Source organism: Micromys minutus, assembly GCF_963924665.1.
Source record: "Micromys minutus genome assembly, chromosome: X".
In the NCBI taxonomy this organism is placed as follows: domain Eukaryota; kingdom Metazoa; phylum Chordata; class Mammalia; order Rodentia; family Muridae; genus Micromys; species Micromys minutus.
This window is the reverse complement of record NC_137970.1, coordinates 30,810,335-30,816,569: the sequence shown is the minus strand read 5'-3', so window position 1 is coordinate 30,816,569 and position 6,235 is coordinate 30,810,335.

The window sequence follows — 6,235 nt, the reverse complement described above, 5'->3', positions numbered from 1 at the left end:
ATGAGAAATGTGAAATCACAAGTATCTATTGCAGTGTTCTTGTGAGTAAACCATCCTACAAGTGGGCCCTTCAACCCCAACCCAGTGTTCTGATGACTGCACTTCTGGCTGACATCTTTACATCCACCTCAGGAGATCAAGAGGCAGACCTTCCTAGCAGACTGAAAATTGCTTATCCACAGACAAAGGTAAAAGGCATTTTTATTTTGTTGCTACGATGTGTTAATTTTGAGGTAATTTGTTATGCAGCAAGGACTAGGTGATGAATAAGGGACTATATATAAGACCATGCTGCTTCCCACCACTGTTCCAATTGCCAGCTCATTCTCAGCACAGTGGGAGTCTTTATTTAAAGAAAAGGTTAATAAAATCCAAGATTTCCGAACCCAGGGAACAGAAAAGATGATTAAGAAAACAATTGTCAACCCAATGAGAAGAGTATGTAGAACTTTTCCACTGACAATTTTGATTTCAGGAAGAGTAGTTGATTGGGATCTTTGACAGCTCAATACTAAATTACTGATAGGAAGCCAATTTCTATTCTGTTCAATTTCACCCTCATCAGCATGATCTTCTGATAAACAAAATAGTTTCTAGGTATACCGGGAAGGGAGTGCCTTAGAGACAAGTCTTTACTGTCCGAGTCACTAGAAAAGTCTATAGCCCTCTATAAATAAATAAAAGTTTCATTCTGCTTCATGAGCAGGACACCTATAAATTTTATTTTATGGTTTTCTGAGACTTGATTGCTTCCCAGAGCAGAAGGAATTAAACTAATTTGCTGTTGCTTCTTTTCTCTCTCATGGCATATTCAAAAGAAAAATCAATATACAAATGTTAAAAGCACTTAAAACTTTTTAAATATCTTGACAAATATTATGGGGAAGTCTGAATTGTAGAACGCTGGTAATAAAACAGTTTGTTTAATGCCTATGTACAAGAACCTAACTTGATAACAGACCTTTCATAAATAGGAGACACATTAAACTTGCTTCAGTTAGAAGACAATTCATATTTCGTTAGCTAAACCCATTTGAACAAGAAAACTATCTTTCAGTGGTGGGGATTGAACCCAGGAGTTCTCACATGATAGACACACTATCATTGAGCTACAACAAATCCTGATCATGAATCACTACACTAATACAAGGATAAGTTGTTAGCCCTTGGTAAACCAACTTACATTGCAAGAACAGTCTCGCACATATCTTGTATGTCAGTAGTATTTGTTTTCCGTGAGAAATAATAGGATCTAACTTGATCAAGATACAAATTTCAACAATGACAACAAAACCCTCAGATACATGGCTGGCTTAGTTGTAAAATCTACTACACCAGCAAGCCATCACTACTGCATTCCCACCTACTCAGAAGGCTGAAGCATGAGGATCACTTAATCTCATAAGTTCAAGACCAGCCTGGGTGACATAAACAGATCCCATCTCAAAAAAAAAAAAAAAAAAAAAAAAGCTACTAGAATAGGAGCTAGGACAGGAGGTTGAGTCTCTCACACTCCTTCCTCCTTGGCTTTTTTCTTTCTACTTCAAACTGGCCTCCTCCATGTGACAGAAAATATAAATAATGGTAGGGTTCAGGACACAATTGCTCCAAAATAAGGCATGTTGGCATTCAAGCAAACCACAGAAGCAGGAAGGACACTTACTGACCTTACTATGCCTCTCTTTTCTTAAGCAGGTCATAAAGTCTAGGAAGTATTCACTTAACTTCCTTTAAAGCAGGTCATAAACCCTCATTAAAGAGGTGCCCTCCAAGTACCTATAAACTCTTATCCATAAAAAGACAAGTACAGAAACAAGGAGCATATAATCCCAACAATCAGGAAGCAAGGGCAATAGGATAGAAGCCACCCTGGGCTACATGGTGAGCACCATACCAGCCTGGATTACACAGAAAGACCCTGTCCCACCCCACAAAATAAGTACAAGAACAAAGAGAAGACCCTAGGAAAACAGGCTTCTTTGTTAAGTCTCTACCTCATTTATTATTATTAGATTATGATTTTTTGTCCAATCAATCATCTCCTTCATGACAATCCACTCTTCCACCAAATCTAGCATGAAAATACACAGGCTCAACCTACTTCTTCGGATTTGGTTTTCTTATGAGGGCTCCTGTAGCACATACAACTTACATTAAATAAATTTGTATGCTTTCATTACTACTTTATAACTGTAGTTTCTCTACTGTTATGAATCATGACGTAAATATCTGATATACAGGATTTCTGATCTACACCCTAGCAAAAGGGTTATGACCTACAGATTGAGAAATGGTGCTGTAGTGTGTCTGTCTTTTGTCTTAGGGTCTTTAGCTATGAACCCATCATAGATAAGGAGAGCCTTTATTCTCTACATTAGCAGCTGCTTCTGGCATTTATGCTATGTTTTTCAAGCCTCTGAAGTAAAAATGGTTCTCACTTTTCTTTCCAGTTCTAAAACATCTTAGGTCCAGACTGTGATTGTCTTGACTTGGGTGACATGGCCATCTATCAGCTAACTGATCTGACCTAACAGGAATGGCTGTACAAGCATTGTGATCCTTTTGATTACCAAGTGGCTGAAAAGGCAACATCAGACAGAAAACAGTGAGCAGACAATCCAATGTCTTTGTGCTGTCTTGTGTATAGTTAGTTTCCTAGGATGTGAACAAAATGTATCAAATGCTCATGGGAATTCTCAGAATTCACAAAACTTTTTTTAAAATCTCAGTGTTTATAAACTTCTGCCTTAATTTAACTTATGCTCTTAAACACTCTTCCAACCCAGATAAGATAATATATACTCTCTTCAGATTTCCAGATTTCCCCCCATTTGGAAGCAGGACATCCACATGTAGCACAAGCTAGCTTTAAACTAACAATCCTCCTCTCAAGTGGGAGGATTACAAGCGCGTGTCCATTCTCACACCTTACTTTCCTTAAAGATTCTGGGAGATAAATACAAATGAGATTGCCACAAACTCTAAGACAAATGAATTCAAACCAGCAATTTTGCCATAGATCACATGATGATCTCCCTTTGGGGTATAAATGTTTTACATTATCATCCAGTTTGCTATAATGAGATGCATTAATTCATGGTTTTGCTTAGAAAAGCACTATGATTCCCTTTATGACCAGGAGCTGATGCAGAGGCTACAGAGGAATGCTGCTTGCTGCCTTGCTTCCTGTGGCCTCCTCAGCCTGCTTTCTTATAGAACTCAGGACCATCAGCCCAGAGATAGCACCACTCACCAGGGGCTGGGCCGTTCCCTTTGATCAATCACTAAGAAAGTGCCTTATAGTTGGATCTTATGGAGGCATTTTTTTTTCAATTGAGGCTCTCTCCTTTCTGGTAACTCTAGTCCGTGTCAAGTTGACATAAGACCTGACAGCATGTTCCCTAGGTGATCTTTAATGAATGTCTGACCATGACAGTTCCAAGATTTGAGCAGCATGGTGCAGGATTAGAAAGACCCCTCAACATACCAAAGCTGTGCACTGCTATATCTCTGCATTCACGACCCATCACCCCCTAATGTCTAATGTCTAAATGTAGACATTACCGTGCTATAACCATGTCCAAAAAAGAATTGCTGAAGAGTATTCTGAAAGAGATAAGCCAAGGTGACAGATAAGCCACAGAGAAGATCTGCAAGGTGGTTGGTCTGCTCAGCCTGATCCTTAAAACCAAAGCCTAAACCAAACAATACCCCTGCAAACAAGGGAGCTGGGGGTGCCACAGATGCCAAGAGTGGGCATTGTTTAAATAACTGTTTTTATCAAGTTTTAGAAACATTCATAATCGTGTTTTACTTTTTAAAACAGTTGTGTTGTTAGCACACAGAACATTTCACTGTTTGAGGGTAGAAGGACAAGGAGCACGTGTCACTGACAAAATTTATCCCAAGCTGGATTAATGGGAAAACACCTTCCTACTTATCTTGACTGACTCCTCTCTGCTTCAGGGGGGATTTCCTGATACTCACCCTTATGACCTCCTTGGCACAAAATGCCTAGTGCCATGGGGAGATCTCAAATTCGTTTTTAGATCCCCTCCCACTCCTTCACCAACATAGACTTAATTCTCTTAAAACCAGAGACCTGCTTGGATCTAATCCCCTAAACTTGGTTTAACCAGTATGTTGGGTGAGCTGTACCTTGCAGTGACATCATCAGGATGATATTCCTCAGAAAAGCAGTGGATCCTTTTCTAAAAGACTGGCTCTTCAGACTGATAATTCTACTATTCTTATTGCATTTCCTAAAAGTCAGGGCTTGTTCAAGAAAAGTTGTTAAACAACATTCTTATGTGAAAGGTCAACCCTTGCTCCAAAATTAGATTTCATAATGGCTTTCTGGAAGCCCATATAAGAAGGGAATTTGGAAGGTCTTGCATATTGTTAATAATTGTTGCCTCATGTCCTTCCTTAAACATGATGATGGTGTATGAAAAGTATCATTAATAAAGCTGGATATATTCTGCTTGAAAACAAGAAATAAAACACAGTACAGCAAGCTTGATGTTAACTTGGGCCACATAATAAGGCCCTATCTCAAAAGAGAATATCTTTTAAAAGATCAAAAAGAAATGAAATACAAACTATTGGAGATTAAGAAAGAAAGCTCATAAAAGAAACTCCTTCCCCTACCTGATGATTATATAACTATTTAATAGTTATTATTTTCCCAATATCATTTCATGACCTTTTTGTGCAGTAATAACTTTTCAAAACTACAGTATAGCCACCCTATCCATCCAATATTATGCAGGTTGCATGAGTGATTAGTAAACTTCACACACAGGAAAGAGCTACTTTTGTTTATGTCAGCCTATCATATCATATAAACCTATATCAACTTACACTCCAGCTACAGTGCTTCAGCTTAATCTTCTAATTACACTTCAAAATGGAGAACTTAAAGCATGTATTTAAAGAATCAACAGATTAAAACATGTATCTTTTCAGGAAGTATTTGAGCTTATGCACTAAAAGATTACATACTTGCAATTCTTATAATATTGTAAATAAAATCAATGTGGAAACAGGAATTAGTTTCCAAACTATTTTGAAATATATATGCATATATACTTATATACACATATTTTATATACATATGTATATATTCAAAATATATTATGTGTATAATTTTACATGTATATATTTATATATGTATATATTCAAGATATGTGTGCATATATAAGTATATATGTATATACATTTCAATTGCATACTTGAATATATATTTAAATATATTTGATGGGCAGAAAAGAGCTGAAGCAAACTGTGTTTTGGATCTGGCTTTACCCACACTCTATTTTTGTGCCCTTGGTTTATGACCTCTGGAACTGGGCCATCCTCCATCTGTAACATTCTAAAATCTTTCTGTCTACCAGTTAGAATTAGACTTGGTAGCAAATAAAATGGACCCAAATAACCATAGCTTAACAAGATAAAATCTTACTTCTTTCTCACATAACAAAATGAGAAGTGACCAATATCACCTTTATCTTCATAGTCTAAAATAGTGGTTACAGAGCCATTTACATGCTTTGACAAGAAATGCAAAGAATAAATAACTTAACATGTAAAATGAATGAACAAATTGTCTTATAGCAAAATCCTGAAAATTGATAGTCATGATTTTTGCTAATATCCTGATGACCACACAGAGTTTCATTTTTTTCTTATTGAAAACCTTTATTTTAAAAAACAAAGATAAACGTACAAATTTTTAAGCATTTTTGCATAAAAGTATACGAATACATTTTAAGGTTGTAATTAAGTATTTGTGGGTACATATACATACACATATGTATATATGTAACAATAATATAGGAAAAGAGGGTATTAATTTGAGGGGATAGGAGAGAAACTGGGAGGGGCTGTAGGAAGGAAAGGGGAATGTGATACAGTTCTATTTTAATTAAATATATTCTTTTTTTTCTTAAAATTCACACAGTCTGTGAGTTGTTTCTGGGGTGTTCAGAGCTTTCTGGGGTTAGTATCCCATTATCAGTGACTGCATATTATGTCTGTTCTTTTGTAACTGGGTTATCTCACTCAGGATGATATTCTCTAGATGCATCCATTTTCTTAAGAATTTCATTAAGCCATTGTTTCTGATAGCTGAGTAGTACTCCATTGTGTAAATGTACCACAATTTTTGTATCCATTCATCTTCTGAAGGACATCTGGGTTCTTTCCAGCTTCTGGCTAATATAAATAGAGCTGC